Source organism: Pteronotus mesoamericanus, unplaced genomic scaffold, assembly GCF_021234165.1.
Source record: "Pteronotus mesoamericanus isolate MK-2021 breed Mesoamerican mustached bat unplaced genomic scaffold, CSHL_Meso_final contig_40, whole genome shotgun sequence".
Taxonomy (NCBI): domain Eukaryota; kingdom Metazoa; phylum Chordata; class Mammalia; order Chiroptera; family Mormoopidae; genus Pteronotus; species Pteronotus mesoamericanus.
Window position 1 is genome coordinate 7,561,817 of NW_026555150.1, and position 26,225 is coordinate 7,588,041.

Sequence of the window (26,225 nt, forward strand, 5' to 3'; positions counted from 1 at the left end):
GGAAAGAACTCAAATATCTATCAACCGATGAATGGTTAAAGAAATTGGAGTATATCTATACAAAGAAGTATTGTACAGCCATTAAAAGAAACAGATTACTGCCTGGCTGGTGTGGCTCAGTGGACTGCATACTTGCCTGTGAACCAAAAGGTCACTTGTTTGATTCCCTCTCGGGGCATGTGCTTGGGTTGCAGGCCGGGTCCCCATTTGGGGGTGAACAAGAGGCAACCAATAGATGTTCCTCTCACACATTGGTGTTTCCCTCTCTCCCTCCTTTCTCCTTTCTTTGAAAATAAATAAATAAAAATACTTTAAAATAAGAGAGAAAAGAAACAGATTACTGATACAGGATAAAACATAAATGAATCTTGAAAATATTTTACTAAGTGAAACAAGTCACAGGATCACATATTACATGATTCCATTTATATGAATGTTCAAAATAGGCAACTGTATAAGGAAAGAAAGTACATAAGTATTTTCTTAAGGCTTGGGGGAATAGGGTGTTGGGGTTTTTCCTAATGGGTGATAAAAATGTTCCAAAATCAATTGTGGTGATAGTTGATGACTGCTTACCTCTGTGAATATATTAAAATCCATTGAATAGTATGATTAAATAGGTAAATTTTATATATGAATACTATATCAAATGTTTTAAAAAAATCTGTCCACTGTAAAAATATTTCATGGTTCTTGTGTTCATCTTCTTATCTAACATTGCTTCTCATCTTTCCTACCACAAATCATTGGTTAGAAGCCAAATTGATTATTGTGAATGAGACTAGAGAATAAAGATTTGGCAGCTACCTGAGTAGGGTAGATATTCACATTAACTTCCATAGAGCAGAGAACACAATACTCTTTTTATGAAGTCTGCATCCATGTCACTCTGTTACCAGTCAAAACTCCTGTTTCCTGACCTCAGTCTTTTGGTCTGTGAATAAATTTCAACTACATCTTCATGTTTTTATATCTAATCACATGTGTTTTTGACTGCATGTCTGTTTTCCTTTCTCAATCTATCCAGCATATTTTCTTTCTTGAAGAATTAGTTATTCCCAAAGTATAGTTTTTGTTACATTCCAATAATATTCTCACTAGGTATGCATTTTGAATTCATCCTGAAGTGACACACAAGATTCCTATAAATTAAAATATAAAAGGATTCCCACACACTTCATTATTTTTAAAGCAAACTTGTAGGTTACATTTAATATTTTTAGGAAATTACTTTTAGATACATATATAAAGGATATCAAAAAAAGACTTTCTGCATGTGTTACAAATCTGTAGGATACTCAGAAAGAAGATTTCTTTTTGCCTATCAAAATCTTAACTCCAGTAACATTCCTTAACTGATATCCCATTTATGTTTTCTTTATTCATCTCCTAAGTAAAAATTTCCCTATTAGCAAATTATATTTATCACATAGAGTTTCTCTACAGATGTAACAGGTATAATATCTGAGACAAACCTTTTTTAACTTCAAAATTCTAATTAATTAAACTCTTAAATAAATGCTGCCAGTGAGTCGGAAGCAAAGATTAATAAAACTTCTGTGTTTACTTGAACATAAAAGATAAAACAGTAACTTCCACTATGAAAATATTCTGTAAGAATAAAAGACACCAGTAATTCACATTAGAAGATATTTATTTAATGGTATATTCACCAAAATAATTAAAGAAGGATAGTCAAGAAACATAATACCCACACAAAGCTTCTGGCATCTATTCATACTTACTGTTCATAAGCAGTAAGTTTATTCATATAAGGATAAATTCAACAATAATATAACAACTTTAAAAGAGTGTACTTCAGCTCTAGCTGGTGTAGCTCAGTGGATTGAGCACCAGCCTGCAAAACAAAGGGTCATCGGTTCAATTTACAGCATAGAGCCCATGCCTGGGTTGCCGGCCAGGCCCCACACAGGGGGCATGCAAGATGCAACCACATATTGGTGTTTCCCTCCCTTTCTCCCTCCATTTCCCCCTCTATAAAAATAAATAAAATCTTAAAAAAAAGAAAAGAAACTGGAAAGCTAATACATATTTTCTTTTAAAAAGAGTGTACTTCAAATTCAACTACCTAAAAGAATTTTCCAGATGTGTTATTGTCTCTTTTCTGAAGATCTCTGGGCGTGACTTCCAAAACGTTCAATGTACTGCATATGGTCGCTAGTTAAAATGGTATAAAAGATTTGTAATCATGGAGTTACATGATGCTAATTAGCTAGTAACCCCACCATACTGGTTGATCAGGTAATGTTGAGGCCCTTGAATAAAGAAAAGGATGGATACAGAAGATGATTTAAAACATAATGGGAAACAATTTCTGCCCAACACACAACATTCTGCAAATATTTATACATTATAAAATATTTTGAGTAAGAATAGAATTTCCTAACATCATAATGAATTTATAATTTAAAATGATTGAATATAGATATGTTTGAAATTTTTGTAAGAAAAACCAAAGGAAACAATAGGAGCAAAAAGAAATAGTCTGCATGCCTTTGTTTATACTGATTTTATGTAGGTTTCTGAACTATTTCCATGGGCCCATTATATTATGTAGAAGTTTCCTGTTGATAAGAAAATGACCAGAAATAATGCTTTTTGAAATACTGTAAAAGCAATTTAGATATTCAGTTATATATATGTTCAATCGGTGTATGAGGAACTATCCAAATCAATTAAATGAGCAAATTTATTTTAAAATTTTATCTGTCTGCCTGTATAGTTTAGTACCAATGAATTTAACATGTACTACTCATAATTATTTATTTTCAATTTAATGAAACATTAATTTCAGGGGGAACTGAAGAGGGCGGAGGAGTGAATGGGAGTCACGCTGACCTCCTCCCAAAACCAAACTGGAATTGCTAAATAATGGAGTAATCACCTGGAAAGCAGTGGAGCGATAGTAGGAGAGGAGCCTTGGTGCGGCGGTCAGTATATTCTTCTCTCACACATCCCAACGGGTGAGAAGTGCGGTGGAGGCTCGAGAGGGTGGGCTGGGTGCCCACGGGCACTGGCAACAGGGGGACAATGAAATGGCTAGTAATCTTCCCCCGAGAAGAACGGGGTCTGAATCATAAACAGGAACCCCTAAACTACAGCAGCTAAATCCAAGAAAATACAGACAAAATGCAACCCCAAAAAGCTTAGGGGCGCTCTCTGCCAAAGACAGGTGGCAGGGGATGCAAAGAGACATTTAAAGGGCCAACGCAAAAGTTGCAGTGGCAGCCACCCTCCTTGATCGCTGGGTAGAGGCAGCAAGCAGAGTGGGCTGGTGCCTGGGAAAAGACTGGTGAGGAAAACTTTGTGAAGAGAACTGACACGGCGGTCGGTGGAGCCCCGGTGATGGCATGCCTCCCACTCTGCAGCTACCATCTCGCTCAGGCATAAGGGAATCAATTAACCTGCCTTTTGTGTGCTCCACACACAGCTTGTACACGTGTGAGCTACAGGGCTGAGTGCAGACTGGCTGGGAGAGCCTTGAGGAGAGACTGGAGATGGAGGCATTGGGGAAAGAACGGGAGGAGGAACCTGGGAGTCCCAACTCCCTCCCCGTCCTGTAGTCTCCATTGTGGGCAGGAAAGGCGTGACCCCAAAGAGGCAGAAGCGGGGCGCGCATGAATCAGACTGCCTGCAATTGAAACACAATCCACACAGGGGGTGGATCCTTCGCTGAAGGGGTCAGAAAACTGCCTTGAGGCCCCGGAGGAGAGTCTGGAAATGGAGGCATTGGGGAAAGAACGGGAGGAGGAAACAGGGAGCCCTGACTCCCTCCCCTTTCCGTAGTCTCCCTTGTGGGCTGAAATGGCGCGCCCCCAAAGAGGCAGAAGATGGGCGTGCAGGAACCAGACTGCCTGGGATTGAAACACAATCTGCACAGGTGGTGGATCCTTGGCCGAACGGGTCACAAAACTGCCCAGAGGCCCCTGAGGAGAGACTAGAAACTGAGGTGTTGGGGAAAGAACAGGAGGAGGAACCAAGGAGTCCCGACTCCTTCTCCTTGCTGGAGTCTCCATTGTGCGGGAAGAGGCCACACCCCCAAAGAGCCAAAAGCTGAAAAGCACACATAGACTACCCCAAAACACCCAGTGCGGGCACACACACTTGCGCCGAGTGAGCAGCGAAGGTTGGCGAGCATGTGTGTGAACCCCGCGGGCTGGTGAATGCTTGCACAAGCCGGCAAGGCCTCCCACAGATTGGCACAGATAAGGCCTGCGAGGGAGTGCACAGAGCAGCAAGGGCAGGCGTAAATTGACCCGCCCACCCACGATTGCGGAGCGGCCCACAAAACTAGTAGAGCTGCCCAGAGTCCCTGGAGGAGAGACCAGAGACAGGATTAACCGGAGAGTCCTGGAGCTGAATTCCTCCCATTTCCATAGTCCCCATTTTGTGAGGGCAAGCAACACACCCAAAGAGCCAAAAGTGGGGAAAATACAAAATAAAAGACCCTAAACTGATCAGTGTCAGTGGAACATGCCAGCCAGGGGGGCCAGATGAGTACTTGAGGTCGCGAATAAGACCCCTGGTCTGGGGCAAGCACATGGGAGCCCAGGCAGGTGGGGCATTCTGCTGCGCTGGGAGCGCGCTCAAGGGGCTCGCGTGAGAGTGCAGAGAGATCCCAAAAAATAGCCCAGCCCTGACCGAAAGGGTCACAGAGATGCTCCAAGCAGGAGTCAGACTCAAGCATTAGACTCCTGGAAGGCTCAAACAAACAACCCAAGGCCTTATAGGGTCAACAACTGACATCATCAGAGGCAGGCCCAGAAAGAAAAGTAAAGGATAAAAATACTTAACAGATTCTCACAAAAATGGGAAGAAAAAGAAGTTCCCCCCAACTGAGTGGAAAAGGGGACTCCCTACAGAATGAGCTAAATCAAATGGAGGTAAGCGAACTATCAGATATTGAACTCAAAACAATGGTTCTAAGGAAGCTCAATGAGCTCAGCCAGCTCAAAGAGAACTATGAGAAACTGCAAAGAAACTATCAGGATCTTACAGCAAACTATATCATCCTGGAAAAGGACATAGAAACTATCAAGAAGACACAAGAGGATAGGAAGAATACCATTTCTGAATTGAAGACACAGTAGAAGGAATCCAAAGCAATCTGGATGAAGCCGAGGATCGAATCAGTGAAATGGAGGACAAGGTAGAAAGAAGCTCCCAGAAAGAACAAGAAATGGAAAAATGGCACAAAAAGAATGAAGAGGCATTTACGGAAATGCAGGACAACATGAAACGCAATAATATTGGTATAATAGGGATACCAGAAGGAGAAGAAGAGGAGCAAGGGATAGAGAACCTCCTCGAAAAAGTAATGATGGAAAATTTCCCTAATTTGAGGAGAGAAAGGTTCTCATGGATCCAGGAGGCACAGAGGACCCCACTCAAGAGGGACTCAAGGAGGTCCACTCACAGACACATCATCATTAAAATGGCAAATGTCAAAGACAAAGAGAGAATCCTCAAGGTAGCAAGGGAGAAGGAGAAAGTAACATACGGGGGCCCCCATATGCCTAGGAGCTGACTTCTCAACAGAAACACTAGAAGCCAGAAGGGAATGGCAATAAATATTCCACACCATGAAAAGCAAGGGTCTACAACGAAGGCCGTTCTATCCAGCAAGGCTCTCCATTAAAATAGAAGGGGAAATACGGAGTTTCCCAGACAAAAGAAAGCTAAAAGAATACATCTCTACCAAACCAGCACTCCAAGATATGCTAAGGGGACTGGTTTAAGCAGATGAAGGAAAAGAATGAGAGAGAGAGGAACACAGGTACAAAGAGAAAAGATGAGTAAGTTTCTATCATTAATATCTCTCAATGTAAATGGCCTAAATGCCCCAATCAAAAGACACAGGGTAGCTGAATGAATAAGAAAACATGACCCAGTCATATGCTGCCTACAAGAGACCCACCTCAGAGCAAGAGACCTACACAGATTGAAAGTAAAAGGATGGAAAAAAATATTCCAAGGAAATGGGCAACAGAAAAAGGCCGGGGTTGCCATACTTGTATCATATAAAGTAGATTTCAAAACAAAGGTCATAAAGAGAGACCCAGAGGGGCACTTTATAATACTTAAAGGAAGAATCTATCAAGAAGACATCAACATTGTAAACTTAAATGCTCCCAATATAGGAGCCCCCAAATTTATAAGGAAATTGTTGGATGACTTCAAAAAAGATATAGACAGCATCACACTGATAGTAGGGGATTTCAACACCCCACTGTCAAAAATGGACAGATCTTCCAAACAAAACATTAATAAACATATCGTGGCGCTAAATGACACACTGAATCAAAGAGACTTAACTGACATATATAGAACCTTACATCCCAAAGAAGAAAAATACACATTCTTTTCAAATGCGCATGGCAGTTTTTCAAGATAGATCACATGATAGGACAGAAAGCAAGCCTCAGCAAATTCAGGAAAATTGAAATAATACCAAACATTTTCTCGGACCACAAGGCCTTAAAACTGGAAATCAATCTCAAAGAGAAACTTCAAAAACTTGAAAACTCATGGAGACTGAGCAGTACACTATTAAACAATGAATGGGTCAATAATGAGATAAGAGAAGATATCAAAAAATTTCTGGAAACAAATGAAAATGACCAGACAACACTCCAAATCCTATGGGACAGAGCAAAGGCGGTCCTGCGAGGGAAGTTCATAGGAATACAGGCTTACCTAAAAAAGATAGAAACATTTAAAATAAAAGACCTAACACTACAACTTCAAGAACTGGAGAAACAACAACAAATACATCCCAGAGCAAGGAGAAGGAAGGAAATAGTCAAGATTAGAGCAGAACTGAATGACATAGAGACAAAAAGAACAATTCAGAGGATCAACCAATCCAGAAGCTGGTTCTTTGAAAAGATTAATAAAGTTGACAAGCCTTTAAGCAGACTCATCAAGAAAAAAAAGAAGAGGACCCACATTAATAATATCAGAAATGAAAGAGGATTAATAACAACTGATACCACTGAAATACAAATGAACATCAGAAACTACTATGAACAATTATATGCCAGAAAATTTGAAAATCATGATAAAATGGACAAATTTTTAGAAAAGTATAATCTTCCAACACTGAAGGAGGAAGAAACAGAAAGCTTCAACAGACCGATAACAGCTGGGGTAATTGAAGCAGTAATCAAGAAACTCCCGGCACACAAAAGCCGAGGGCCAGACGGTTTCCCAGGAGAATTTTACAAAACATTTAAGGAAGAGCTAATCCCTGTCCTTCTCAAAGTATTCCAAAAAATCCAAGAGGGGGGAAGACTCCCAGACTCCTTCTATGAGGCCAGGATCACCCTGATCCCAACACCAGATTAAAGACCGTACAAAGAAAGAAAACTACAGACCAATATCGCTGATAAACATAGATGCTAAAATCCTCAACAAAATATTGGCAAACCGCATCCACCAGTACACTCAAAAGATTATCCACCACGATCAAGTGGGATTCATTCCAGGCATGCAGGGATGGTTCAATGTACACAAGTCAATAAACATAATACATCACATCAATAAAAGAAAAGACAAAAACCACGTGATCATCTCAATAGATGCAGAAAAAGCATTCGATAAGGTACAGCACACATTTATGATCAACACACTGAGCAAAATGGGAATTAATGGGGCATTCCTCAACATAATAAAGGCCATATATGAAAAACCTACAGCCAATATCATACTCAACGGGCAAAAACTGAAAGCTTTCCCACTAAGATCGGGAACATGACAAGGATGTCTGCTCTCTCCACTTCTTTTCTACATCGTATTGGAAGTCCTAGACGCAGCGTTCAGACAAGAGAAAGAGATAAAAAACATGCAAATAGGAAAGGAGGAAGTAAAACTACCATTGTTTGCAGATGACATGATCGTGTACATAGAGAACCCTGTAGACTCTACCAAAAAACTCCTCCACCTAATAAGTGATTTGGCAAAACAGCAGGATACAAAGTCAACATTCAGAAATCAAAGTCATTTTTGTACACCAGCAATGCAATAAAAGAAGAAGAAATCAGAGAAAAAATACCATTCAATATAGCAAGAAGAAAAATAAAGTACCTAGGCATAAATTTAACCAAAGACGTAAAAGACCTGTATGCAGAAAACGATACAACATTGAATAAAGTAATTAAGGAAGACACAAATAAATGGAAGCATATACCGTGCTCATGGATTAGAAGAATTAATATCATCAAAATGTCCATACTACCCAAAGCAACTTATAGATTCAATGCAATCCTTATTAAGATACCAATGACATATTTCACAGAAATAGAATAGACATTTCAAAAAATTATATGGAACCATAAACGACTCCAAATAGCCGCAGCAATTTTGAGAAAGAAAAACAAAGTAGGAGGGATCACAATACCGGACATCAAACTCTACTACAAAGCCACCATACTCAAAACAATCTGGTACTGGAACAAGAACAGAACCAAAGACCAGTGGAACAGAATAGAAAGCCCAGAAATAAGCCCAGGTCTCTATGGACATCTAATATTTGACAAAGGGGGCAGAAGCATAAAATGGAGCCATAATAACCTCTTCAAAAATTGGTCTTCGGGGAGCTGGACGGCTACATGCAAAAAATTGAAATTGGATCATCAGCTGACACCATACGCAAAAATAAACTCAAGATGGATAAAGACTTAAATACAAGTCGCAACACCATCAAAGTCCTAGAGGAGAACATTGGCAGGAAACTCTCAGATATCCTATGCAGCAATTTTTTCACTGATATGTCTCCTAAAGCAAGGGGCATAAAGGAAAGAATAAACAAGTGGGACCTCATCAAAATAAGAAGCTTCTTCACGGCAAAAGAAAACATCAGCAAAATGAAAAGGGAGCCAACGCTAAGGGAAAATATATTCGCTAATGGTACATCAGATAGAGGTTTGATCTCCAAGATATATAAAGAACTCACTCGACTCCACTCCAAGACTACAAACGATTCAATCAGAAAATGGGCAAAGGTCCTGGGCAGACGCTTTTCCAAGGAGGAGATACAGAGGACCCAGAGGCATTTGAAAAGATGCTCAGCCTCACTAGCCACCAGAGAAATGCAGATCAAAACCACCATGAGGTACCACCTCACACTGGTCAGAATGGCCATCATAAACAGAACAACAAACAGGTGCTGGCGAGGCTGTGGAGAAAAGGGAACCCTAGTCTACTGCTCGTGGGAATCCAGACTGGTGCAGTCACTGTGGAAAGCAGTGTGGAATTTCCTCAAAAAGCTGAAAGTGGAACTGCCTTTTGATCCAGTGATTCCCCTGCTAGAAGTATAACCCTAAGAACACCAAAACGCCAATACAAAAGAACTTATGCACCCCAATGTTCATAGCTGCACAAATGACAACAGCCAAGTGTTGGAAGCAACTTAAATGCCCATCAGTAGATGATTGGATCAAAAATAATGGTACATATACACAATGGAATACTACGCAGCAGAAAGAAAAAAAGAACTACTAAACTTCGCAACAGCATGGATGGAACTGGAGAGCATTATGTGAAGCGAAATAAGCCAGGGGACGAAAGACAAATGCCATATGATCTCACCTATAAGCGGATCCTAACCAACAATACAAAGATGCAAGGAAAATATGACCAACAACACTGAGAGGAAAAGAAATCAACAGAGACAAGAGGGGGGGCGGTGCAGGGAAAGGGAAGGGAAGGGGAAAGTCAAGGAACATATAGCAAGGACTCATGGACAAATCCGAAGGGGAAGAGCTGAGGGAGGGAACAAGGACTCATGGACAAATCCGAAGGGGAAGAGCTGAGGGAGGGAAGGAGGAAGGGGACAAGGGAAAGTTCTCGGGGGGAGACAGAAACCAATGTATTTAAAAAATAAATAAATAATTAAAAAACAAGCAAAACATTAATTTCAACTGAATTTTTTTGCAGTTTTCCCTCTGCTTTATTTATTTGATCAACGAGAACCTGGAGAGAGTTGAATGATGAACAAAATGATAAAACAAAAGAATAAACTATATTAAAATGAATTTGTAATTTGTTTTATTAGTTTGAAAGTGTTGATAGTCAACATATTTTTAAAACATTAATGTTATTTATTTTAAAGCATCTTTTAATTAAATTTTATATATGGACAAAATTATAGATCTATGTGATAAAATGAAGTGTACAAGTCTTTACTACTAATAGGAATGAGAATATTGGAAATGGTATAACATACTTTTTCTCCCTTTCATCCATCATAACAACATTCTACTTTCTTTTTTCTGTGACGGGAAATACTAAATGACTTTTCTCCTTATTTCAAAGATTTTAAAATAGCTGGTTTGTAAGCCAAAAATCAATGACATAAAAAGACCCCAACATTGTACTATCTTAATGCATGAATATTCATGATACAATTGGCAAGTGTTAGCATTAAACAAGACTCCTTGTGACTTATTATGGAACTTTCAATGTCCACACATGGAAAGAATATTCATTTAGGTGTATAGTATCTTTAGGTACTGGCATTTAAAAAAGAAAGATATGTTACTAGAATTCTGCAGGAAAAATAATTTCTGGGATTTATGGTTATAAATCACTGTATTACCATCAAGGAAGAATATTTGGCAAGTGGAAAAAGGTTAGACTTTACTGCTGAAGTCAGAGATAGGATATAGTGGAAGGTAGTGTCAAAGAATGAAAATAAAGTATAAGTTAGATTGAAACTGGGTATGAATTATGTTAAGACCTAGTTTTGGATTTAGCTCTACCACCTACCCGTATCAGGATCCTTAGAAAGTGACTAAATTTTTGTCTTCCTTTGTAGTCCATAAAATGTAATTAATAATGCTACATTGCTTACACCCATCACAATATCATAGAAAATATTAACTGAACATTTTATTAAAGTATTTCTTCACCTAAAAATATTATGCCAATTAATACCATAATAATTCATTTGTTGACATTCAGATAGTCAGTTGCAAGTATTTATAGATTGCCTATGTTGTGCCAGGTGTTATATTAGGTAGTAAAGATAATAAATAAAAATATCTTGATTTTTAGGGAATTTATAATTTAGTGGCACATACAGGTAACTGCATAAGCAATCATAAGATTATTAAGTGCTGTGGTGAATCAAGTACAAGGCAAATTGAAAATATAGAATTGAGTCAAAATAGCTGTTTTTTGAGCTTCCTGAAGGAAGAACCCTCATAATTAAATTCTGAATAGAGTAAATGAAAAATAGAAAAAAACACATATAAAAGACCAGAGAGAGGAGAGTATATGGCAAATTTTAAGTAACTGAAATAATTTCTCTATGGCTGGATCATAGGCAATGAAGATGGAAGGAAAAAACAAGTATTTTAATATTTATGTCAATTTTTAATTATAGATATGTTCATTCGATGATTCTACTGCCTTTGAACAGCAATTTTGTGCAAATAGTATAATTAGAATAGTTGTATTAGAAGAATCAGACTATTCAGTAATATAATCAGTTCACCAAAGTGAGTTATTTGCAAAACCAATAAATGATAAAGTAAATGATGAAAGCATCACCAAATGTTCTGAGGGGTGTGTGTGTGTGTGTATGTGTGTATATATATATATACTTGTATATATAAAGGTGCCTTAAATGTAATATATCTTGCTGTAATATATTTTACCTTAGAAAAAAAATAATTGACTCTTTATCCTTCTCTTCCAGTCCCTCTATTTCTCTACTCTTTTTTTCAACATAACTCTGAAAAGATATATTTGTAATCACTATCCACTCCTCCTATCTTCTATCCAACCTACTCCAAAATGCTTGCCTGATAAACAAAAGTTTTTATTAGTATAAATAAATAATAGTTTTCTCTAAACAGAAAATGCATCTTAATGCATATTAATACAATTGTTACTAAATGTTTCTGAAATTGAGTGGGTTTGAAATTTAGACAGAAATATTCTCTGGAAAGTAAGAACATTACTTCAATTGGCTTTTTAACCTGACAGATTTTCATGAAACTAGTTGCTTAGGTCAAAGATTGATCTGAAGACAGCTGCCGTAAAAAAGAAAACCATTAGTATAATACAATTATTTTCTTATAACTGTGCAAATAATTAGTTGCTGACGTGTTTTTAAGCAAAAAATCCTTCTACCCTTATAGGATAACTATTCCATTGTAGAAAAAAGAAATTGTATGCCAACATTCTATACAGTTGTTTTTATTGTTCAAATACATTTGTCTCCATTTTCCCACCACCACCTTCCCCTGCTCCCCACCAATCCCCTCCCTCCCTCAATCCTTCCCCACTTTGGCTTGGTCCCTAGGTCCTTGATACATGTTCCTTGACTTGACCCTTCCCCTTCCATTCGCTACCACCCCCCTCCCTCATGTTTCTGTTAGTTTCTTTTTTCCTTCAATATTTCTGGTAATATTTTCCTTGCTTGTTTGTTTTCTTGATTAGGTTCCACTTATAGATGAGATCATATGGTATTTGTCTTTTGCCCCCCAGGATTATTTCATTAGCATAATGTTCTACAGTTCCATCCATGCTGTCGTGAAGGGTGGTAGCTCTTTCTTTCTTCTGTGTAGTATTCCATTGTGAAAATGTACCATAGTTTTTTGATCCAGTCATTTACTGATGGGCACTTAGGTTGCTTCCAGCACTTGGCTATTGTCACTTGTGCTGCTATGAACATTGGGCTGCATAGGGTTTTTTGAATTGGTGTTTCTGGATTCTTAGTGCATAATCCAAGCAGTGGAATTGCTGTGTCAAAAGGCAGTTCCGTTTTTAACTTTTTGAGGAAATTACAGTTTTCCACAGTTGCTGTACCAGTCTACATTCCCACCAACACTGTACTGCGTTTCCCTATTCTCCACAAACACGCAAGCATCCATTGTTTGTTGATCTGTTTCTGATGGCCATTCTGATCTGTGAGAAGTGGTATCTCATTGTGGTTTTAATTTGCATTTCTCTCATGGCTAGTGATGAGGAGCATCCTTTGATATGTTTTTGGGCCCTTTGAATGTCTTTCTTCAAGAAGTGTATCTTCAGGTCTTTTGTCCATTTTTTAATTGGATGTTTTTGTCTTCCTGGAGTTGAGTCGTGCGAAGGTCTTTATATATTTTGGAGATCAAACCCTTGTCTGAGGTATCATTGGCAAACATGTTTTCCCATAATGTTGGTTCCTTTTTCATTTTTCTGATATTTTCTTTAGACATGCAGAAGCTTTTTATTTTGATGAAGTCACATTTGTTTATCCTTTCCTTTATGTCCCTTGCTCTAGGAGACATATCAGTGAAAATATTGCTGCAAGGCATATCTGAGAATTTACTGCTTATATTCTCCTCTAGGACTTGAATAGTGTCATGATTTATAATTAAGTCTTTTATTCATTTTGAGTTCATTTTTGTGTAAGGTGTAAGGTGGTGGTTGGACTTCATATTTTGCATGTAGCTGTCCAACACTCCCAACACCATTTGTTGAAAATGCTATTTTTACTCCATTTTATGCTTCTGCCCCTTTGTCAAATATTAATGGACCATAGAGATTTGGGTTTATTTCTGGGTTTTCTAGTCTGTTCCTCTGATCTATGTGTCTGATCTTATGAGGGAACCAGACTGTTTTGATTACAGTGGCCTTGTATTATAGTTTGATGTCAGGTATTGTGATTCTTCCTGCTTAGTTTTTCTTTTTCAGAATTGCAGTGGCTACAAGGGGTCATTTATGGTTCCAAATAAATTTTTGAAATGTTTGTTCTATGTCTGTGAAATACATCATTTATATTTTAATAGGGATAGTGTTGAATCTATAAATTACTTTGGGTAGTGTGGACACTTTAATGATGTTAATTCTTCCAAATTGAGAACATGGTATATGATTCCATTTATTTGTGTCTTCCTTAATGTCTTTTTTCTGTCTTGTATAGTTTTCTGCATACAGGTCTTTTACTTCCTTGGTTAAATTTATTCCTAGGTACTTTATTTTTCTTGTTGTTTTAACAAGTGGGATTTTTTTTCCTGATTTCTGCTTCTGATATTTCATATTTGGTGGACAAAAATGCCTTAAATTTCTGAATATTGACTTTGTATCCTGTTGTTTTGCCAAATTCATTTATTGGATGAATAGTTTTTTGGTGGAGTGTATGGGGCGTTCTATGTACATTATCATGTCATCTGCAAAAATGATATTTTTACTTCCTCCTCTCCAATTTGGATGACTTTTTTTCTTTTTCTTGTCTGATCGCTGTGGCTAGGACTTCCAATACTATGTTGAACATAAGTGGTGAAAGCGGATGTCCTTGTCCTGTTCCCGATCTTAGTGGGGAAGCTTTTAGTTTTTGCCCATTGAGTATGATATTGGCTGTAGGTTTTTCATATATGGCCTTTATTACATTGAGGTATGCCCCTTTCTTCCCACTTTGCTGTGTGTTTTTTATCATAAATGTGTGCTGTACCATATCAAATGCTTTTTCATCATCTGTTGAGAAGATGATGGTGTTTTTGTCTTTCCTTTTGTTTATGTGATATATTACGTTTATTGATTTGTAAATATTGAACCATCCTTGCATCCCTGGACTGAATCCAACTTGATCATGGTGGATGATATTTTCAATGTATTCTGGATGTGGTTTGCCAATATTTTGTGGAGGAATTTAGCGTCAACGATCATCAGTGATATCGGTCTGTAGTTTTCTTTCTTTGTTGTGTCTCTATCTGGTTTTGGGATTAGGATGATGCTGACCTCATAAAAGGAGTTTGGGAGTCTTCCCTCTTGGATTTTTAGGAATAGTCTGAGAAGTACAGGTCTTAGCTCTCCTTCAAAGTTTTGTAAATTTCTCCTGTGAAACCATCTGGTCCAGTGCTTTTGTGTGCCAGAAGTTTTTTGAAGACTGCTTCAATTTCACCAGCTATTATTGGTCTGTTTAAGCTTTCTATTTCTTTTTCATTCAGTATTGGAAAGCTATACTCATCTCAAAATTTGTCCATTTCATCGAGGTTTTCAAATCTTGGCATATATTTGCTTATAGTATTTTCTTAAAATCCTTTGTACTTCTGTGGTAGTAGCTGTTATTTCTCCTTTTTCATTTCTGATATTATTTATTAGGGTCCTCTCCCTTTTTTCTTGTTGAGTCTGCTTAAAGACTTGTCTATTTTATTTATCTTTTTGAAGAAAGAGCCCCAGGATTGGTTATCCTTTGAATTGTTCTTTTAGTGTCTAAGTCTCTCAATTCTTCTCAGATCTTGATTATTCCATCCTTCTACTTGCTCTGAGATTTTTGTTGTCATTTCTCCAGTTCTTGAAGCTGTAGCTATAGGGTGTTTATTTGAAATGTTTCTACCTTTTTTAGGTAGGCATTTGTTGCTATGAACTTCCCTCTCAGGACTGCTTTTGCTGTGTCCCATAGGTTTCGGACTGTTGTGTGTTCATTTTCATTTGCTTCTAGAAACTTTTTGGTTTCTTCTCTTATCTCATTATCGACCTATTCATTGTTTACCAGTGTGCTATTCATCTCCATGAGTTTGAATGTTTTTGAGTTTTTCCCTTGAGTTTGGTTTAGTTTCAAGCCCTTGTGGTCAGAGAAAATGCTTGTTATCATTTCAATTTTCCTGAATTTGTTGAGGCTTGTTTTGTGTCCTGTCACATGGTCTATCTTTCAAAATGATCCAAATACATTTGAAAAGAATGTGTATTGTACTTCTTTGGAATGAAAGGTACTATATATGTCAGTTAAGTCCATTTGATTTAATGAGTCTTTCCATTCTACAATATTCTTGTTGATGTTTTTTTTTTTTTTGGAAGATTTATCCATTGTTGATAGTGGGGTGTTAAAATCCCCTACTATCAATGTGTTGCTGTCTATATCTTTCTTGGAGTCCTCCAAGATTTTCCTTATATATTGGGATGCTCCTATGTTGGCTGCATGTAGGATTACAATGTTTATGTCTTGATGGATTCTTCCTTGGAGTTTATTTATAAAGTGTCCTCCTGGATCTCTTTTTATGACCTTTGTCTTGAAATTGATTTTGTCTGATATAAGTGTTGCTACCCTTGCTTTTTTCCTGTCCATTTGCTTGGAATTTTTTTTTCCATTCCTTTACTTTCAATCTATATAGGTACTTTGTTCTGAGGTGGGCTTCTTTTAGGCAGCATATGTGTGGCTCATATTTTCTTATCCACTCAGCTATCCTGTGTCTTTTTTTGGGGCATTTAATTCAGTTACATTTAAACTTATTATTGATAGGTACTTATTCACTTTTTCCCTTTGTACCTGTCATCCTCTCTTTCTCACACTTTTTTTTTCCTCTTCTTGAAACAGTCCCTTTAGCATATCTTGCAGTGCTGGTTTGGTGGAGGTGTATTATTTTAGCCATCTGTCTGGGAAACTCCTTATGTCACCTTCCCTTTTAATTGAGAGCCTTGCTGGATAGCGCAGTCTTGCTTGCAAGCCTTTGCTTTTCAAGACTGGAATATTTATTGCCCTTCCTTTCTGGCTTGCAGTGTTTCTGTTGAGAAGTCAGCTGCTATCCATATTGGGGCTCCCTTGCCTATTACTACTTGTTTGTCCCTTGCTGCCTTTAGGATTCTCTGTTTGTCTTTGATATTTGCCATTTTGATTATGATGTGTCTTGGAGTGGGCCTCATTGGGTTCCTCTTGATTGGGACCCCGTATGCTTCCTGAACTTGCATGACTTTCTCTATCCTCCAATTAGGGACCTTTTACAAGCTTACATTTTCAAACTGGTTCTCTATCCCTTGCTCTTCTTCTCCTCCTGGTATCCCTATTACACAGATATTATTATGCTTCAGGTTGTCCTGAATTTCCCTAATAAAAATATCTAAGAGGAGCCCATACACTAGAAATCACAGAATTTTTATATCAGGCCTAGAATTCATACCATTAAATTTTGTTTATATGAGAGATTTTATCTTATTTAAAATATCACTTTAGATTTTTGTTACTAGAATGTAAAACTTATACTAATGCAGTTAGTTTCAAATACTTGATAGGTAAGTGTACAGAAATAATATCAGATATTTGCTATGTAGTTATGGGAGTAGAATCATTTCAATTAGTTGAAGCTATGTAAAAATATGTCTTACTGACAGTAAGAGCATTCTAAAATTTAGAGTCAACTAAATAAGGATGGAGCAGAGATTGATCCACCTATAGCAATGGCTGTCTAAGTGATATAAAATAATGCTCCCATTGCATAAAACTAGAGAACTTCAAAACAGTATTATAAAAACCTGCTTGAAATCAATGAAAAGTTTTTTCTTTATCCATTTTGAGTTTACCCTTGTATATGCTCTAAGGAGGTGGCCTAGTTTCATTTTTTACAGGTATGTGTTCAATGTTTCCAAAACCATTTATTGAATAGATTATATATAACCCATTGTATGTTTTGCCTAATTTGTCAAATATTAATTGACTATAAATATGTGGGTTTATTTCTGGGCTCTCTACGCTGTGCTGCTTATCTATATATCTTTTTTATGTAAGTGCTATGCTATTTAGATTACTATGACCCTGTAATATAGTTTGATATGAGGTAGCATGATTCCTCCAACTTTGCTTTTTCTCAAGATTGCTCTTGCTAATAGAGGTCTTTTATGGTTTCATACAAATTGTGGGAAAAGTGGTTTGTGTTAAGTAAAATATGCCATTGATATCTTGACATGAATTGCACTTAATCTATAGATAACTTTGGATACTATAGACATTTTAATAATGTTAACGTTTTTATCCATGAATATGGTATACACTGTTACTTATTTGTATTTTCATCAATTTCTTTCTTCAGTATCCTATAATTTCCCAAGTACAGGTCTTCTAATTCCTTGGTTAAATTTATTTCTAGGTACTTTATTTTTTGTCACAATAGTAAATGAGATTGTTTTATTTCTCTTTCTGATAGTTCATTATTGGTGTATAAGAATTCCATCAATTTCTGAATATTAATTTTTGTATCCTGCTACTTTGCTCAATTCATTTATAAGTTTTAGTAGTTTTTTGGTAGAGTCATTAGGGTTTTTCTATATCCAGGATCATGACATCTGCAAGTAATACCAGTTTTATTTTCTCCTTTCTAATTTGGAAAGTTGGTTTGTCATATATGGCCTTTTGTACATTGAGGGAGGTTCCTTCCATTTTCATTTTGTTGATAGCTTTTATCACAAATCAGTGTTGGATTTTATCAAATGCTTTTTCTGCATGTATTGATAGGATCATGTTGTTTTTACCCTTCCTTTTGTTTATGTCTTGTATCGTGTTTATTGATTTGCAGATATTGCACCCATCATGCATCCCTGAAATAAATTCCACTTGACCATGGTATATAATCTTTCTACTGTATTGCTGGTTCCTCTTTGCTAATATATTTTGAGGATTTTAGCATCTATGTTCACCAGGGATATTGGTGTATAATTTTTTTTCTTTCAAGTGTCTTTATCAGGTTTTGAAATTTAAAAAAATGCTGACTTCATAAAATGAGAAAAACTGATGAAACTCAACACCAAAAAAAAAAGAACCAAAAAATAGGCAAAGAATATGAATAGATACTTCTCCAAAGAGGACATGCTCTTTTCAAAGAGGCCAATAGACATATGAAAATATGCTCAACCTCATTAGTCATCAGAGAAATGTAAATTAAAACCGCAGTGAGATATCACCTCACACATGTCAGAATGGCCTTCATCAATAAATCAAAAAACTAAAGACGGAACTGCTTTCTGATCCAGTAATCCCACTGCTGGGTCTATATCCTAAGAATCCTGAATCACCAATTAAAAAGAACCTACGCACCCCAATGTTCATAGCAGCATTATTTACAGTAGCCAAGTTCTGGGAACAGCCTAACTGCCCATCAGTAAATGAATGGATTAAAAAATTGTGGTATATTTACACAATGGAACAGTACTCAACAGAAAGAAAGAAAGAACTCCTACCCTTCACAACAGCATGGATGGACCTGGAGAGCATTATGCTAAATGAAATAATCCAGGTGGTGAAAGACAAATACCATATGATCTCACCTATAAGTGGAACATAATCAACAAAACAGACAAATGAGCAAAATAGAACCAGAGACATAGAAATAAAGAACAAACTGACAGTGACCAGAGGGGTGGGGAAAGGGGTATAACAAGAGAAATAAAGGGAGTGGCAAGCAGAGGAACATGAATAGAGGCCTCATGGGAATGGACAACTGGGGGATTGACTGTAGGAGTGAGGGGACAGGGTTGGGGTGAGCAAGGGGGGGAAAGGTGGGACAACTGTAACTGAACAACAATACACTTTTAAAAATGTAAAAAATCCTCACACAAAAAACAAACAAACAAGTGTTGGTGAGAATATGGAGAAAAGGGGACCCTAGTGCACTATTGGTGGAAATTCAGACTCTTGCAGCCACAGTGGAAAGCAGTATGGAGTCACCTCAAAAAATTAAAAATGGAACTGCCTTATGACTCAGTTATTCCACTTCTGGGAATTCATTTGAAGAAACTCAAAACACTAATTTGAAAAAGAAATATGTGCACCATTTTGCTCATTGCGGCATTATTTACAACAGTCAATATTTGGAAGCAGCTGAAGTGTCCATCAATAGATGGGTGGATAAAAAAGCTGTGGTGCATTTACGCAAGGGAATACTACTCAGTCATAAAAAGAAGAATTGCTTACCATTTATAACATCATGGATAAACCTGCAGAGCATTATGCTAAGTGAAATAAGCCAGGCATAGAAAGACAAACAAGAACCATATGATTTTACTCATATGTGGAATCTAATTAACAAAATGAACTAATATGCAAAATAGAGACAGACTCATAGATAAAGTGAAGGCTGACAGCTGTCCCGGATTTGAGGTCAGTTGGTGGTGGAGGGATTTAGCGAAAAAGGAAAAAAAAATAAAGAAAGAAGTCAAGGACATGAACAATAGTGTGGAGGTTGCCAGGGGGAGAATAGTAGGGAGGGAGGTGGAGGTGAGTATAGGGTGCATAAAGGTTATTGATAGAGGCTTAACTTGGAGTGTTGAACATCTAATACAGCATAGATGTTCATAATGTGTTGGGGGATTGTATACTTGGAACCTGTATAATTTGTTAACCAGTGTCACCCCAATAAATTCAATAAAAAAGAAAAATTATTAAGACAATGCTTCGACATGAAAAAATATGTAATTTAAGTATAAAGCTCAGTTTATGAGGTAATAAAACTCAAAAAGCCAATTATAAATAAAGTAACAAATTAATTTTTACAAATAAAGTAGATATAAAAGAGATCAAAAGCATGAACAAATATTTTGAATGTTTTAAGGAAAGGAAAAGGTAGAAGAGGAATCCTTAAAAATTTTACAGAATATAATAACAAAAGACAAAAATGATTCAAGAGAAAGTGACACATAGTGAATATTGATATAGAATACCCATCAGGTATAATTAAATTTTTTGAAGAAAACAAAACAGGAGGCAGAACAGATTCTAAAATTCTAATTTAAATAATTATATTTGAAATTAGATATTTAAAGAGAAAATCTGGGAAACAAGCACTTGGAAAATTCAAGTACATAATGACCAACAATTGTTGTAAGAGATTGAAATTACTGAACTCTATGAAAAGAGAAAAAATAATTAAGTTCCTTGGTTAAAATATCAAGTAACTGGTAATGAAATAAAATTAGATTATTCAGCCTTTTCTTTTTTTTAAGTTTTTTACCTCATTTATTTTTAGAGAGAAGTGAGGGGAGGGAGAAAGAGAAGGAAACATCATTGTGTGATTGCTTCTCGGGTGCCCTCTACTGGGGACCTGACCTGCAACCCAGGCATGTTTCCTGACTAGGAATTGAACTAGCAACCCTTTGGTTCACAGGCCAGTGCTCAATCCACCAAACCACACCAGCAGGGCTATCCTCAGCTTTTTCCAAAGCAATATTTCTGCCCGTTGTGTACTTAATGTATTTAAGATTATCATGTAAAGAAAATTCTATCCTAGAATTTGACATCCAACAAAATTAAATTTCAAGTAGAAAAGGAAAAAATAACATTCAACATGTGAGAACTCAGGCAATATTAGTCTGTTAAGTAAAGAGTAAGAATAAGTTTTAGCTAATCAAAATATCTAGAAGCAGTGACATAAGACATTGCAGTGAGCATTAAACATTTAAACGTATAAATTACTCTTAGAACTAAGGCTAAATGAGGTTTAAGAGAAAGAGAGAGTATGTTATGTAATGGATATAGGTGCAGCTACTGTAGATATAACTACAATATATGATAAGTGGACAGAATACATATTCAAGAACATTTTTAACTATTTTTAATAATTACATTGATGATTTTAGCATACTTTTAAAAGGCTGTTGTGTATATAATGTAGGATATTAATTAATATGAATAATTATTGAGTATACTCTTCCTATTATCCCCTGAGGCCATGATGTGATATTTGAAGATGAGGATTGGGAGAGCTGTGGGAGAGGTGAGGTGTGGAATAGAGGAGAGGGCTGTATTGTACAGAAAGTTGTTAAACAGAGAGAAAAATAAATTCTCATTTTGAGTTTTGCAGATTTCAAATACTATATGTGTGTGAAATTATTAAGAAACCATAAAATTATAAAATACTCTATAAGACTATAACACTAAAATTTATAACACTATTCTGGTAATTGGTAGAACTATGAAAACTATAGAAGAACAATAGCTAACTATAAAACTATAACAGAAAATAAAATTTATAATTGTTACAATAAATCTATAATTATAGTATGAATATATAACTTGAACTATGCATGTAAAACTTTGACTTTGTAATTCTAAGTACAACTCTGTAACCATACTACAAAACACCAAAACACTATCACTATAACTATAACACTATATAACACAAGTTATATCACAAAAAAACATAAATATAACATGACTAGAACACTAGAACTATAACTGCATTACTCTAATAATAACTACATTATGATAACTATAAATATCTCTATTACTAAATATATGGTATGAGAACACTATTAAATGACCACAACTTAATAATAACTGTAAATCTATAACTACACCAATGATTCCATAATTAGAATGAAGACTAAATACCTAGCACAAATACACTATTATTAGACCCACAATTCTATAACAGTAACATAATTTAAACTAAAAATAACCTTATAAGTATAATATTACAATTATAACATATTCATTATAACTGCAACACTATGACTATAGCACTGTAACTATCAGAAATATCATTATAACTCTAACAATAACTCTAGAACTATATTGGTGATGCTATAACACTATACTTATATCTATTACTATCACAATATAATACTGAACTATAACACTAACATTATAACTGTATCACTAACACTATACTACTAACATTCTAACTATAGCACCAGAACTATGATGCTAACACTATAATACTATATCACTATAAATATAGTGATAGTACTATAATTATGATGACTGTTACATAATTATAACTCTGATTTATGACACTTTAACTCTAACCATGACTTTGTAAATATATCTAAAACTTTATAACACTATACCATTATTCATGCAATGATAGAATAATTATTAACATCATTCCATAACTATAATTTTAACTGAAATACAAAATTCTAACTAAAATGACATTAAATATAACAATATAAACATAGATAGGTACAACACAAATATTATAACACTAACACTATGATAGTATTGACCTGTAACTATATGATTACAATTATTACCTCAGAACTATAAATACAATTAAACACTCTATATAACTATTTCACTATAACTATAGCAGTACACTGTAGCTATAGTGCTATACAAATAAAGTCACTATAGCTCTAAAACTATAACTCAATAATAATAACTCGATAATGATAACTTTACCACTATAACTACAACTATGACCAAAAAATCATAACTATAACATTATAATTCTAACTTTGGTCCTATAACTATGAATAACAGTATGAAGGTTCCTCAAAAAATTAAAAATAGAACTACCTTATGATCCAGTGATTCGACTTCTGTGTATATATCTGAAAAAAAATCCAAAACACTAATTTGAAAAGATATATGCATCCCTATGTTCATTGCAGCAGTATTTACAACAGCCAAGCTATGGGAGCAAACCAAGTGACCATCAATAGACAAGTTAATTTAAAAGTGGTTGTAAATACGCATAATGAAACACTCTATTAATCAGCCATTAAAAAATGAAATCTTACCATTTGTGACAGCATAAAGGGACCTAGAGAGTATTATGTTCAGTGAAGTAAGCCTATCAGAAGAAGACAAATACTATATGATTTCACTTATATGTAAAATCTAAAGAGTAAAATGAATGTGTGACCAAAACAGAAACAAACTCAGAGATACAGAGTACAGAACTGTTGGCTGCCAGAAGGGAAGGAGGTTGGGAAATGCGTGAAAAAGTTGAAGGGACTAAGAAGTACAAATTAGTAATTACAAAACAGTCAGTCATATGATGTAAAAGTACAGCATATGGAATATAATAAATGAAAAGGGTAAAAGAGGTCAAATATATGATGACAGAAGATTTCACTTTGGTTGGTGGGCACACAATGCAATATTCAGATGATATATCTTAGGAATTTTCACTAGAAACCTATGTAATCTTATTAACCAATGTCACCTCAGTAAACTTAATTTAAAATATTGTAAAAATTATATGCAGTGCCAGGTGAGTATTGGAATTATCAGGGGTAACGCTTTGTAAACTATATAATTGTCTAACTTCTATGCTGCACAACTAAAACTAATATAAATATTTATTTATTTGTCTCTGCCTACCCCCCACCACTTTCCCTTGAGATAAATGTATTTGAAAAAATAAATTAAAACGAAAGTTAACTTCAGAAAAAAATATTTATTATTTTTCTTTTTCTTTGGAAAGAAAGAGGTAAAATTGATTTTTTTGAAAGATAATACTTTATTTTTTTTAATTTATTTTTTCAAATACATCTGTCTCTGCCTACCCTCCACCACTTTCCCTTGCCCCCTCCCTCCTTCACACCCTCAGGTCTTCCACTTTGGTTTTGTTCATGAGTCTTTGCTATATGTTCCTTGACTTTCCCCTTCCCTTCCTTTTCCCCGCCCCGCTTCCCTCTTGTTTCCTTTGATTTATTTTCCTTTCAGTGTCCCTGGTCTTATTTTCCTTGCATCTTTGTATTGTTGGTTAGGTTCCACTTATAGGTGGGATCATATGGTGTTTGACTTTCGCCCCGTGGCTTATTTCGCTTACCATAATGCTCTCCAGTTGCATCCATGCTATCGCAAAGTTTAGTAGGTCTTTTTTCCATTCTGCTTTGTAGTATTCCATTTTGTAATTGTACAAGTGTTTTTGATCCAATCATCTACTGATAGGTATTTAGGTTGCTTTGAACACTTGGCTAATGTCAATTGTGCTGCTATGAACATTGGAGTGCATAGGTTCTTTTGAATTGGTGTTTTGATATTCTTAGGGTATAGTCTCAGCAGAGGAATCACTGGATCAAAAGACAATTCCATTTTCAGCTTTTTGAGGAAATTCCACACTGCTTTCCACAGTGACTGCATCAGTCTGCATTCCCACCAACAGTGTACTGGTGTTCCCTTTTTCCACAGCCTCGCCAGCACTTGTTGTTTGTTGATCTGTTTCTGATGGCCATTCTGACTGGTGTGAGGTGGTACCTCATGGTGGCTTTGATCTGCATTTCTCTGATGGCTAGTGATGCTGAGCATCCTTTCAAATGCCTCTGGGCCCTCTGTATCTCCTCCTTGGAAAAACGTCTCTCCCAGCTCCTTTGCCCGTTTTTTCATTGGATCGTTTGTAGTATTGGAGTGGAGTCGAGTGAGTTCTTTATATATCTTGGAGATCAAACCTCTATCTGAAGGATCATTAGCAAATATATTTTCCCACAGAGTTGGCTCCCTTTTCATTTTGCTGATGTTCTCTTTCACTGTGCAGAAGTTTCTTATTTTCATGCGGTCCCACTTCTTTATTCTTTCCTGCATGTCCCTTGCTTTAGGAGACATATCGGAGAAAAAATTGCTGCGTGGGTTATGTGAGAGTTTCCTGCCAAAGTTCTCCTCTAGGACTTTGATGGTGTTCTGACTTATATTTAAGTCTTTTAACCATCTTGAGTTTATTTTTGTGTATGGTGTCAGCTGATGATCCAATTTCAATTTTTTGCATGGAGCCGTCCAGCTCTCCCAACACCATTTGTTGAAGAGGCTATTATTGCTCCATATTATGCTTCCGCCCCCTTTGTCAAATATTAGATGCCCATACAGACCTGGGCTTATTTCTGGGCTTTCTATTCTGTTCCACTGGTCTATGGGTCTGTTTTGTTCCAGTACCAGATTGTTTTGAGTATAGTGGCTTTGTAGTAGAGTTTTATGTCCCGTATTGTGGTCCCTCCTACTTTGTTTTTCTTTCTCAAAATTGCTGCGGCTATTCGGGGTCATTTATGTTTCCATATAAATATTTGAAATGTCTGTTCTATTTCTGTGAAATATGTCATTGGTATCTTAATAGGGATTGCATTGAATCTACAAATTGCTTTGGGTAGTATGGACATGTTGAAGATATTAATTCCTCCAATCCATGAGCATGGTATATGCTTCCATTTCTTTGTGACTTCCTTAATTTCTTTCTTCAAAGTTATCTAGTTTTCTGCGTACAGGTCTTTTACCTCTTTGGTTAAATTTATTCCTAGGTACTTTATTTTTCTTCCTGCTATATCAAATGTTTTTTTTTTTCCTGATTTCTTCTTCTTCTATTGCATTGCCGGTGTACAAAAATGCCTTCGATTTCTGAATATTGACTTTACATCCTGCTGTTTTGCCAAACTCACTTATTAGGTTGAGGAGTTTTTTGGGAGTGTCTACAGGGTTTTCTATGTACACTATCATGTCATCTGCAAATGATGATAGCTTTCCTTCCGCCGTTCCTATTTGGATGCCTTTTATTTCTTTTTCTTGTCTGACTGCTGTGGCTAGGACTTCCAATACGATGTTGAAAAGAAGCAGTGAAAGTGGACATCCTTGTCATGTTCCCGATCTTACTGGGAAAGCTTTTAGTTTTTGCCCGTTGAGTATCATGTTGGCTGTAAGTTTGTCATATATGGCCTTTATTATGTTGAGGAATGTCCCATTTATTGCCATTTTGCTGCGTGTTTTGATCATAAATGTGTGCTGTACTTTATGGGATGCT